The sequence below is a fragment of the Ursus arctos genome, unplaced genomic scaffold, assembly GCF_023065955.2.
Source record: "Ursus arctos isolate Adak ecotype North America unplaced genomic scaffold, UrsArc2.0 scaffold_4, whole genome shotgun sequence".
In the NCBI taxonomy this organism is placed as follows: Eukaryota; Metazoa; Chordata; class Mammalia; order Carnivora; family Ursidae; genus Ursus; species Ursus arctos.
Genome location: NW_026623056.1, coordinates 42212966 through 42226830, shown reverse-complemented (window position 1 = coordinate 42226830; position 13865 = coordinate 42212966). Strand labels below are relative to the sequence as shown.

Below are 13865 nucleotides of genomic sequence, written 5' to 3'. Positions count from 1 at the left end.
GAGACTCTTAACTATAGAGAACAAACTGAGGCTTGCTCTGGGGGAGGTGGGCAGGGGATGGGCTAAATGGATGATAGGTATTAAGGAGGGCACTTGATGTGGTGAGCCCTGGGTGTTACATGTAAGTGATGAATCACTAAATTCTACTCCTAAAACCAATATTTCACTATATGTTAACTAACTAGAATTTAAATAAAACAAAAATACATAAAGAACTCAGCTCAGTATAAAAAAAAGAAAAAAACCAAAAAACCAATCTAATTAAAAAATGGGTGGATGACTTAAATACACATTTCTCCAAAGAAATACATATAGCCAATGGACACATGAAAAGATGCTCAACCTCACTGACAGTTAAGGAAATACAAATCAAAATCACAATAAGATATCACCTCATAACTGTCAGAATGGCTATTATCAAAAAGACAAGAAATGACAAGTGTTGGTGAGGATGTGGAGAAAAGGCAGCCCTGGTGCACAGTGAGTGGGAATGTAAAATGATGCATCCACTATGGAAAAAGTATGAAGTTTTATAAAAAAAAACAACAACTAAAGATAGAACTACCATATGATCCAGCAATTACACTTCTGGTTATTTACACTAATTAAAAAAGATATTTGCACGCCTATGTTCATTACAGCATTATTTACTATAGCCACGATATGGAAACAACCTAAGGGTCCATCAACAGATGAATGGATAAAGAAGATGTGGTATACATATACAATGGAATATTACTGAACCATTAAAAAGAATGAAATCCTGTCGTTTGTGACAACCTGGATGGACCTAGATGGTATTAAGCTAAGTGAAATCAATCACACAGAGAAAGAAAAATACCATGTGATTTCACTTATATGTGGAATCTAAAAAGCAAAACAAAATAGAAACAAACTCATAAATAGAGAACAATCTGGTAGTTGCCAGGGGAGATGAACAAAACAGGGGAAGAGAATTAAAAGGTACAATCTTCTAGGGGTGCCTGAATGACTCAGTCAGTTGAGTGTCCAACTCTTGATTTTGGCTCAGGTCATGATCTCAGGGTTGTGGGATTGAGCCTCACGTTGGGCTCCAAATTCAGTGGGGAGTCTGCTTGAGGTTCTCTCTCTCCTACTCCCTCTGCCCCTTCCCACTATGCCCTCTCTCTCTCAAATAAATGATCCTAAATAAAATAAACAAATGGTGCAAACTTCCAGTTATAAAATAATAAGAGATGGGAATACAATGTGTAATATAGGAAATATAGTTAATAATATGTAACAACTTTGTATGATGACAGATGACAGCTAGATTTATCATGGTGAGCACTTCATAACATATATAAATGTTGAATCACTATGTTGTACACTTGAACTAATATAACAGTGTATGTCCACTATGCTTCAATTTAAAAAAAGAACATTGACAAAATTCACTATCTTTTTAAGATAAAAACTCTCAAGAGATTAGGTATAGAAGGAATGTCCCTCAACACGATGAAGGCCATTATGTCAAGCCCACAGCTAATATCGTATTCAATACTGAAAAGTTAAAAGCTTTTATTCAAGATCAGGAAAAAGACAAGGATGCCTACTCATCACTTCTATTCAACATTGTACTGGAAGTCATAGAGCAATTAGATATGAAGAAAAATAAACAGCATCCAAATCAGAAAGAAGTAAAAAAAAAAAAAATTCTGGTTTGCAGATGACATGATAGCATATATGGAAAACCTAAAGACTCCACCAAGAAACTTGCTACAACTAATCAACAAATTCAGTAAAGACAAAGGATACAAAATCAACATACTAAAATCAATTGCATTTCTGCCACTAACAATAAACTGTCTGAAAGAAAAATTAAGAAAGAAATCTCATTTACGGTAACATCAAAAACAATAAAATACTTTCGATTAAATTTAACCACAGAGGTAAAAGTCTTATATACTGAAAACAATAAGACACTGATGAAAGAAATTGAAAAGATACTAAATAAATGGAAGGATATCTTACATTCTTGGGTTGGATGAATTAATACTTTTTAAATGTCCATACTACTCAAGCAATCCACAGATTCAATGCAAAAGTAGTACAGAAAACAATCTCCAAATTTGTATGGAACTACAGAAGACCCTGAAAATCCAAAACTATCTTGAAAAAGAAGAAAAAAGCTGAAGGCATCAGACTTCTGATTTCAAAATATATTACAAAGCTATAGTAATTAAAACAGTATGATAATGGCATAAAGAGAGACACACAGACCACTGGAATAGAATAGAAAGCCCAGAAATAAACCCACTCACCTAATATTTGACAAGGGTACCAAGAACACACAATGGGGAAAGGACAGTCTCTTCAATATGTGGTGCTGGAAAAATTGTATGTCCACAAGCAAAAATATGAAACTGGGCCCTATCTTACACCACTTATAAAAATTAACTCAAAATGGGTTAAAGTCTTAACCATAAGTCCTGAAACCATAAAACTCATAGAAGAAAACATAGGGAAAAAGCTTTTTTTTTATTATTATATGTTAGTCACCATACCATACATCATTAGTTTTTGATGCAGTGTTCCATGATTCATTGTTTGCGTATAACACCCAGTGCACCAGGCAATACTTGTCCTCCTTAATGCCCATCATGGGGCTAGCCCATCCCCCCAGCCCCCTCCCCTCTGAAACCCTCAGTTTATTTCCCAGAGTCCACAGTCTCTCATGGTTCATTCCCCTTTCTGTTTACCCCCCCTTCGTTATTCCCTTCCTTCTCTTACCGATCTCCCTGCTATTCCTTATATTGAGTGAAACCATGTGATAATTGTCTTTCTCTGCTTGACTTATTTCACTTAGCATAATCTCCAGTCCCATCCATGTTGCTGCAAATGTTGGGTAATCATTCTTTCTGATGGCTGAGTAATAATGGAAAATCTTCTTGACACTGGTCTATTTTGGATATGACACCAAAAGCACAGATAATAAAAGCAAACAAACAACAACAACAAAAATCAAACAAAAAACAAGTGGGACAACATCAAACTGAAAAGCTTCTGCACAGCAAAGAAAACAATCAACAAGATGAAAAGGCAACATACAGGAGGAGGAAAATATCTGCAAACCACGTATCTGATAAAGGCTTAATACCTAAAATATGCAAGGAACTCACACAAGTCAATAGCAAAAACAAACAATCAAAAACCTTATACTCTGATAATAAAATGGGCAGAGGACCTGAATAGACAGTTGGCCAAAGGACATGAAAAGATGCTAATCATCAGGGAAATGTAAGTCAAAAGCACAGTATCACTCCCCCCTAGTAGGATGGTTATTATCAAAAAGAGAAGAAATAACACATGTTGATGAAGATATGGAGAAAAGGGAACCCTCATGCACTGTTGGTGGGAATGTAAATTGGTACAGCCATTATGGAAAACAGTATGGAGGTTTGTCAAAATATTAAAAATAGAACTACTATATGACCCAGAAATCCCACTTGTGGATGGATATACATTTGAAGGAAATGATATCAGTACCTTAAAGAGATACGGGCACTCTCATGTTCACTACAGCATTATTCCGAATAGCCAAGATACAGAAATATGGAACCTCTATGTCCATTGGTGGATGAATGGTTTAAAAAAAAATGATTAGATAATGCAATATTATCCAGCCATAAAACGTTAGACATCCTGCCATCTGCAACATGAATGAACCTAAAAGCCATTAGGCAAAGTGAAATAAGCCAGAGAAAAACAAACACTGTATGATATCATTCATATGTAGAAATCTAAAAAAATAAAGTTGGGCTCATAGAAACAAAGTAGAACGGTGGTTGCTAGTGGCTATAGGGTAGGGTGAATGGGGAGATGTTGGCCAAAGGGTACAGGCTTTCAGTAATAAGGTGAATAAGTTCTGAGGATCTAATGTATGGCATGGCAGCTATGATTATAGTAGTACCATGCTGTATACTTGAAATTTGCTAGGAGAGCAGATCTTAAGCATTCTACCTCCACACATATGCAAAATGGTAACTGTGTGAGGTGAAGGATGTGTTGATTAACTTGATTGTGGTAAGAAATTCACAATGCATATGTATATCAAATCATCATGTGTACATCTTAAGTATATACCATTATTTTCTGTCAATTATATCCTAATAGAGCTGGGAAAAAAAATTGTCTATTGTACGCTGGCAAGAAATAGCAAAATTAGTAATAATCATTCATTATATTAAGTTGGCTTTGGCTAATGGTGTGGTATATAATTATGGACATTTGGTTATTATATATGTGGCTTCAATAACTGATGTTTTTGTTAATGCTTTGTTAATGTCTTGATGATGGTTTTTAAATTGCCCTTTCATCCAGAAATCAATTAAAAGAGGTAAAACTTCAAAATTTGAAAAGTACTTGATTTTTAAAAATACATCTTAAATACTTCCACCCACCTATAAAGAATACTATGAAGATAACCCAAGCTTTATTAATTCCAAAATTATATTAGTATCCTCCAAGTATTCTGATCTAAAAATTCAGCTTATTTTGTAAACAGGAAATGGCTACAAGCACACGGATAATATTCAAAATTATAGAAGAATACATATCTTGAGGTTTTTGCTTGAATAATCAACAAGCTTGTTAAATTAGTGGAATAATCAGGGATTAATGCACACAGAATTAAAGTCCTAATTTCTAGAACGAGTATCTGAGAACTGAAAATTTAATTTACTGCAAGCTATGTGCGGAGTACTTTATTCAGAAGATTCCAAATGTTTAAATTAATCTGATTAATTTTTCAGGAGCCTTTTAAAACTCGGAAAAAATAACAGGAACTGCTGCAATAACTTACTAAACATTTGCCAAACACCAGTAACTAAAAGAGCAGTTCACACAGACTCTGCCACTTAAAAAGAGGAGAAAGGCGAAATCCTCCTAGATGTCAGTTTCATATCTATTCACAGAATGTACGAAGACATCCAGGGAATCAATTAGCCGAGAGGAGAAGTAATAGAATTCAGTAATAAGCTACCAAAGCAAAGCTTTGATGGTTTCAATCAAAATAAGGAAGGCTAAAACAGTTACGAAATCAAAGCACCAGGAAAATCATATGATGAAGGTGCTTAAATCAGGTCCCTGACTTCAGGCAGTTCTGCAACTAAACAGATGATTACATTCTATTTTGAAAGATCTCCTGAGATAGAAATTACACATCCATTCTCAGGGGATTATAAATCATGCCTCCTGCTCTGTTAACATCGTCCTGTTTATCATTACCCCTCATTCTTAGCTAAGCCAGACATCAGACCCTTCCCTAAGCTGATCCATGCGTGATCACTGATCATTCATATTCATGACGCAGTCAGTTGGGTAGGGATGGCAAACCAGTTTCAACCAACATACCAACCCCAATCAGTTCGTAGTGAGACCTGTACACTCTTGAGGACGATCATGAGGCCAATGGCCACTTACAAGGGAGAGCTGCTATGGCGGCTTAGAGAGTCAGCAGGGCACCTGACAAGAGCTGCTCCATAACCACTTCCCCAAGGACTCCACTTGAACTGATGGACAGCAAAGCAAGAGGTCTTCAGTGCCGGTGAAGCTGCTTACGGCCCCATTGATTGCGTTGGCTCCTGGGTGGAGTAGAGTGGGCAAGTCTCACTTCACCGGGACGGTCAGTGGCAGAAGTAAGTGAAAGCCACGGCCAGAATGTTTTCACTTCACTCAACTGTGAGCACAGCAGGCTCCGGGCAAAGCTCCAGGAACCTAAGGAATGGGTCCAACTCCTTGGAAGCGTCAACTTCATTACCTCACCTGGCAACATCGCATCATTTTCTCTCATTCTGTATCAGTGTTTTCCCACGAGAAGCTCCTTAAGCCTCAAAATAAGTTCAGAACCACTAGCTCCCCACCCCGGACCTGAGAAAATACATGACAAAAAAATAAACTGAATTCAGTAACACTCCTGTGTGATTCTAGATTTTACCACCCAAACTACACCTATACATACTGGAAAAACTGTAGCATATGTATGTATAAGGTACAATGTCATTGTAGACAATTATTGGTAGACAGGGATTCGAAGATTCCAAACCATTCTCTAAAGTCCCCTAGGGCTGCCTGGCTCCCAGCTCCAAAACACGCCGCTGTGTGCACTGGACACTAGAAGGAAGAGGGTTAGGGGCCCCATGACAACAAGCCTTCAAACACAAAACTGAAGAAAGTTAGGTTTCTTCTGTGTCTTCCCTCAGGAAGAAAGAACTTTTGCTTTCTCTTTTTAGGTTATATTTTTATTTAATCATTTTCACTGCTTTTCTTGCATACACTCAACTTTTCTAATTCCCTCTGTAATGAGGAAATTAAAATTAGACATAATAATCTAATCTAAAGCATAGTGCTAGAGTTCTGTGTCATTACGGGCAATTGCCTAGCTGGCCAGCTCACTCTCCCAAATATCTGGGTTAGCTAAGTTTATCTTTCTACCAGGACTTACTTTACTCAGACATACACAAAGCCTGCTGACTTAATGTCCTCAGAAATCTAAAGATTCCATCACTTCTTTTTTTTCCCCTTATATCCCCGACTTTATTCAGTGGCACATTCACAGCAGGGATGGGGGTAGACACAAGATGGGGCCTGATCTGTCCTGGAGTCCTGGGTTCACCGTACATCATGCACTATGGACAGGAGGGAGCTCAGGGGGGCTCAGTGGCTCCAGCAGAAGCCTGTGTACCAGGGAGGAGGCAGTAAGTGCCTGGATCTTCCTAGCCCAGGCCCACAATGGGAGGGGTTAATCCTGGGCTGAGGTTGAGGGGCGGGGTGGGGGACACAAGTGTCTGCTCCAGAAGGGCCGAGTGGCCAAGCCCTTACCCAGGGCACAAGTCCACAGGGCAGGCTGGAGGGGCACTCTGGACGTAGAGCTGTGCCCCTCTTCCTTTTCCCCTCTGGTGAGGGAAACAGGGTTCTGGGCTGGGCCAAGCAGCTACCCTGTCCTGCCCCATCCTGTGCTTAGCCAATCAGAATGGCGATGTCTGCTTGACAATGAAGCCTTGATATGCAAATGCCTTCATGATGCTGACATTGTTAACAGTCATCAATGCCTGTGTGTTACAGGCTGAGGCCCTCGTTCTTGTCTACAAGTCCATTCTTAGGCCAGCAGCCCATGGCGAACCTGCAAGCCTTTTTCAGATTAATCCACTGCTTGAAGCAGTCTGCCACTGGCAAACCCAAGTACTGGCACTGGCCCAGGAGCAGGACTTTCAATCCCGGTCTCCGCAAGTGACAAAAATTGACTTGACGTTTGGATGACCCTCTCCAGCACTTGCTGCAGGCTTGGCAGGCCATCCACCACAGCTTGAATAACCCCAGTGAGCTCTGGACGGAATGGAGTAAGCTGTGGGTGCACTATGGGCTGGATATAATCGATCTCCATGGTCTGACCATCTAGCTTCAGGATGGGGAACTTGATGATTTCCTCCATGCACTCTGACCCTGGCCGACACAACCTACTTTCTGTGTTAATGCAACTTATGTTTAATTCTGCCTGCACTGTTTCAGGTTCAGTCATTAAGATGTAACCTACTCTTCTTTACTAAGGCACACACAAGTGGACTAATAGAGTTCTGAGGTCACGCTTCTGTATGGCAAGGGAAATCAGACTGGAAAAATAAGAGTATATTTAATTCCAGACAAAAGAAGGCTGCCAGGCTTTTTAGTATTTTATTTGCAATATAGGTAAGATCCTCTGAGATATTTTAGCATGAAAATTCATTGTAGATGTAAAAAATGTCATTATCATGATAATACAAGTGCAGTCAGAAAGAAAAGGAAGCCTAAGTACTGTGGATGGTGATAATTTCAATTACCAGGTGAAAGCAGTGTAAATGGATAAAATCTAAGAATGTGATTTTTTTTAAAACAGAAATCAATTCAATGAACTCCTGAACCATCCTGCTATTTGCTGAGAACTGGCATGAAGTAATGATTTTAAGCAGAGTACATATTTATGCCATATAAGTCAGGCAAATGTCTCTATCATTTTTATTGTTTTATCTCTAATCAAGGTTTTATTCAATACTTTTGTCAGAAATTAGACATAATAATCTAATCTAAAGATTCTACATTGTTTCTGTCAAACAGTAAAACACAAACTAACACAGGTGACCAAATGGAAGATGAAAAATTTTTTCTTTATAGAAGTCTTAGAGCTGATAAATGATAAAAATATGATAGAATTAGAATAGAAGATTTTGGAACTCCTAAGGGATCTAAGCATTGATCACTAACTGCTAATGTCATTAAAAGAGAGAGAACTGGACAACCTGACAGAACACAATACTACCTATGAAGCATCTTGACAAAAAAACAAATGAAAAAAACACCAGGTCTGAATTTGGTCAAGCTGCTAGCTTCTACCAATTTGCATAAAAATCAACAGAATGAAAGAACCTGTTAAGCCATATCCAGTAATGCAGCAAGCAAAATTTAGAGCATGTGAATACTATGAAACAACCAGCCCAGTTTTTCCTACAAATAAATTGCAAGGAAAAACAAGGGAGAAAGAGAAATATGGAGATAGGTAAGAAGGACCATGAATTATATTATGACAGGAGATAATGAGAAATATAACAACAGACTGGATATTTTATGGTATTAAGGAAGTACTGATAATTTTTAGGTGTTATATTCGTACTGTGATTATGTTTTTAAACAGAGTTCTTTCCTTTAAAAATATATGATAAATACATTTGACATAATTATATAATGTCTGGAATTTTCTTCATAATCTAGCTGTTGAGGAGTAGGAGGAATATAGATGACACGAGTTTGCCCAGGAGTTGATAACTGTTGAGGTTGGATAAATGGATTTACGGGTTCCATTATATTCTCTTTAATTCTGTCTAATTTCACAATTTGCCATATGTTATTAGTTTGCTAGGGCTGCCATAACAGCAACAACAACAAAAACCAGACTGGGTGGCGTAAACAACGGAAACTTACTTCCTCACATCATCTTTTCTCTGCGCACAGCCATCCCTGGGCTCTTTCTGTCCAAATTTCCTCTTCTTGTAAGGACACTGGTCAGACTGGATTAGGCCTCACTCAAAGGGCATCATTTTAACTTCATCACCTTTACAAAGGCCCTGTCTCCAAATACAGTCACATTCTGAGGTACTAGGGATTAGGACTAAAACATATGAATTCTGACAAAACAATTTGGTCCGTAATACCAAAATGAAAAATTTCAAAATAAAACATAAGGGTTGCCCGGGTGGTTCATTCAGTTAAGTGTCTGACTTTGGCTCAGGTCATAATCTCAGGGTCCTGGAACCCAGCCCTGGGTCGGGCTCCATGCTCAGTGGGGAGTCTGCTTCTCCCTCTGCCTGCCACTCCCCCTGCTCATGCTCTCTCTCTCATATAAATAAAGTCTTTTTAAAAAAATAACATAATATTGAAAATATATTTTTAAATGAAATAGAATACATAAAATCTGTAACTTCAAAAACTGAAGAGATATGAATTATTTCTTGACCTACATCTCCAAATAAACTTGTCTCATAGTCTCACCTTTCAATATTTATATAGACCTCCTCATGTATCCCTAGCAGAAATGCTGCATTTCATTTTTCTTGTAGTGCCTTTCTGAGATCATAGAGACTGAAGCACATCATAAGAAAACAGTATTTGTCATCAGTAGCTAACTATAGCTATTAGAGTGCTATGGACTGAATGTTTGCATCCCTAGTAAATTCATATGTTGAAGTTTAATCCCCAGTGTGATGGTCTTTGGCAGTGGGGTCTTTGGGAGGTAATTAGGTCATGTGAGCAGAGTCCTCATGATGGGATTAGTGCCCTTACGAGAGCTGCCTCACTCTCTTTTTACCGGGTGAGGATATAAGAAGTCAGCAGTCTGCAAACTAGAAGGCAGAATGTGACCATACCAGGACCCTGATCTTGGACTTCCAGCCTCCAGAACTGTGAGAAATATATTTATGCTGTTCATTAGCCACCAGTTTATAGTATTTCGTTACAGTAGCCCAACCTAAGACGTAAAGCATTATCTATTTTTTAAATAACTATTCATCTAACAAATATTACCTCTCATTTTCAAAATTATACACAGAGAAATTGACGTGAGCGAGATGACAGCCTACCTAGGAAGATTTGTAACTGATTAATTTATTTATCCAGTATCCCATTTCTACCTCAGTGGAGGTCGTCAGTGGAGGGCCAAGTGCTTGATTTTTCTATCCTATGCAACAGGACTTAAATGAAATCATAGAGAAAATACGGCCCAAACTTATCTGGAAAAATAGCATATTAGTTAGGAGTCAACAAGAGATTCATGAAAGGATAGGCCTAATAAGGTGATAGCATGTAATAGGACTAAATGTATGATTCTAGTCTAGGGTCCAAAAACACTGGAAAAAAATATAGGAGATGTATGGCTTAACAAGAATACACATTAAAAATTTTATTAAGAATTTTAATTGGCAATAAAGACACTGAAAGTCAATAATGTGCTTACTGAGAGTTAATATATCAGGCTGCATCAGTAGAATCACAACAACTTAAGAAGAAAAGAGATGATGATCCCATTTTATTCAAGGCTGGGTTTCATCTGAAATTTTTGTTTCTACGTGACCAGCACACTTTATAAACTATGACATTAAGCTGGTGAATATATTTAACACCCATCAAAGGAAGAATAGCAACAGAACTTGGAAATGTTAGGATAAAGTAAGGCTGAAGAGAGACAGAAAGGTTGTCTTCAAGTACGTGGGGGGCTGTCATTTGGAAAGGCTTCAGGCCTATCCTTTATGGCCCCAAGAGGGGAAACTTTTGTTGACCTGGCTAACTCCTCCGCATCCTTAGGAAACATCACTTCCTCAAGGAGGCCTCTCGCTCCTGAGCGCTGGCTGCTGCCTTCTTCTCTGTTGGGCACCAATCCCATTTCTAATTGTCAAATGGTGTTAGCCTGCTAGACCGCAAACTCCCAGAGAGGATGGACCACGTCTGACGGGCTCGTCCTAGAACACTCTGTGCCTACCATAGGTAAGTGAATGAAACAACACGTGACAAACAGATTTGACTTTGATACAAACCTGTATTTTTCTAATACAGCTGTGCAGAGACTCACAGGCTGCCCCAAGAAGTAGCCATTTTTCTTTCACAGGAAACCCTCGCTGGGGCTTAAAAAGGTGGTCCACTTGCCTGGGGCAGGGGTGGGTGAGGTAGACGAGATTAAAGCATCAGGGGGGTGACTAGCTTAGGTGATTTTTAGCCTCCTTACTCCCCTTAAGGCCCTATCATTTGAGTTCTGCTAGGACAGGTTATGCTTATTATGCCCCAGATTTCACATAGCACATTAGCTGGTATTCTCATCCAGTTTAGAAAAGTTTAGAATAAATTTCTATGTCATTCCTTCCGTTCAAATGCAAATTTCATTTGATTTTTTTTTTCTATCTTTTCCTTCTTCTCTCCCTACTCCAGAAAGCTGATGATCAATATTTCCATTTCACTGTAAGGATGCATAAAGCTTCAGGAAACATAGCAGCACACAGTGAGGTGCGGTCAGACTAAAGACAAAAGAAATACATCTGAGGTTCTTAGCATCAACTGTGCCAAACATAAATGCAGATTTGATAAATGACAAAGTCATTACCTCTCCATTTCCCTTTCTGTGGATCTGATTTTTACAAGGCCTCAATTTTCCATAGAAACAGATCAGATTTATAGCCAATACAAAGATTGCATCTTTTATTTATAAGGCAAAAATCTACCCAAATACTTTTCAATACTGGCTTTTAGAGCATTAGGCAAGAATTAGATAACTTTGGTTATTCCTGTGGGAATTAATACACAAAGACCTTGAAGGTCGATCTTCTCAGCACAGTTCCTGAAACTATAAATTCTGACCTCGATTACTTGATTCAGTTTGATAAGGAAGTTTTGGGATGAGGTCATCATATATGTGAACAAATACACATGCTCGCTCTTCTTTCTCCACTCCCTGACTTCGTTCTTGAGGAACACCTTTTGTAAAAGCACCCTCAGCCCGGAATCAATTCATAGGCAATTACGAAATTAAGAAAACAACATGGTATTAACTAATAATAATTAAAATGCAAACTAACTTTTTTTTTTTTTTTTGCTTTAACTATTTCTGGGGGCGAAAGGACACCACACTTCTACTCAATTAAGAAAAACATTTTTACAGTCTTGAGGTCTTTTATTTTCTTTACATTTATCACGCCGTGAAGTCCTAGGGAATGGGTTCCGGCAGTTCGAGCTCCTTTCCATTGGTTGGTTCTCACAAAGTGTGCTTCTCTGGGTGGGACAGGCTGGCGCTTCCGCTGAACCCAAATACCCTTCTCTTTGGCTTCCTTCTTTTTCTGATCATTTTCCTTCACCCGCTTCAGGAAGCTCTCTCGGCTCTTTGAGTGTTTAATATGCTCAATGCGCACATTAATTCTCTTGGCAAGAATCTTGCCCTTAACTTGTTTATAACAATGCCAACAGCATGCTGAGTAACACTGTAGACTCTTCCAGTTATGCCGTGATAATATTTGTGGGCATTCCTTTTTGAACAGTGCCCATTCCTTTGATGTCCACAATATCACCTTTCTTGTAGATTCACATGTTATGTGGCCAAAGGAACAACACCATGTTTTCTAAAAGGCCTAGAGAACACATAGCAGGTACCTCTCCTCTTTCCCTTTGTATTGGTCATTTCGGCGATTTACTGGAAGATGGCAATTCCAGCCAAAAGGCCAAACCTAACTTATTGTGAATCTTAGTATATCCACTGAAAAGTTTCTGAAAAAATTAGGCTGAGATAGGGTTGGGGAATTACACATGGGGGGAAAGCAGACAAGTGACACCCAAAAGTTAAGAGTACAGTTGTTAGGAGGGCACCCCCACACCAGGAAAATGGGCTTTCAGAGAGCCCTCCCCAGAACAGGACTCAATACGACTATCCTGAGGAAGTGTGGGCTGGATGGAGATCATTTCTTTCACCTTTGAGTTTCACGTCTCTTTCTGAGGTTATTCCTTATTGCAAGGACAAGCGAGACAAGAAAGAGGTTACAGAGAAACTATGAGAATGGAGAAGTCACACCATTTTCAAATGCTTAATGCTTTTTCTTTTGCACTATGTCATGCTAGCATTTCAAGACCAGAGAGTAGATCCTTGACTTATATCTCACTCTGATAGCCCTCTGTTTTCTACGGCTTTAAGTATAACCTGCCAAGTAAGGTACTCATTCCTACATTCAGTATAACTTCAGACATGTCTATGAGAAAAAAACACACGTGGAAAAAGTATGTCTATGCTAAGCAAATGGTACATGGATATACTCTACAGAGCCGTGCTTCTCCAACTCAAACGTGCCTACAGATCACCGGCCATCTTGCTGACATGCAGACTGCAGGCCAGCAGGTCTGAGACGCTGCCTATCTAACGAGCTCTCAGGCGATGCTGACGCTGCTCACACTGAGTACATTTCAGACCCTGACACAAAAACCTGGCACCCGCACCTTCATTCCCGCTCTGCTTTTTCTCCCGAGTTCCTGTACTCTTTCCTGTTTCACTGCTGTAAGAAAATTTCAGCACTCAGCTAAGTGAGTGCAAAAGAAAAGAAAATATTCTAAAATCACAACTTCAAGGAGAGCAGCAAGATTTCAAGTTGTCTCAGGGGTAGAGACATAATTTTTGATATGCATGAATTATACATACTTCATGCAAATCATTGAACACAGTAGCCTATTTCTTTCCATAAATGAAGCCCTATGTCTGCATAACTTAAAGGAAGTTTATTTCATTAATGCACAGCACACCATCTCATTGTTCAGGTATCTCTGGGGAATGAAGTGGTCTGAATAAGCCGAATTTT

The 13865-nt window shown here is 38.9% G+C and overlaps 1 protein-coding gene and 1 pseudogene across 1 annotated transcript in view; both read right to left on the bottom strand.

Annotated features, from left to right (window-relative positions):
* The window catches only part of MORC1 (MORC family CW-type zinc finger 1), a 156147-nt gene that overhangs the window by 80174 nt on the left and 62108 nt on the right, over positions 1-13865 (bottom strand). The window lies entirely within an intron of this gene.
* LOC113251082 (ERI1 exoribonuclease 3-like) lies at positions 6987-7441 on the bottom strand (annotated as a pseudogene).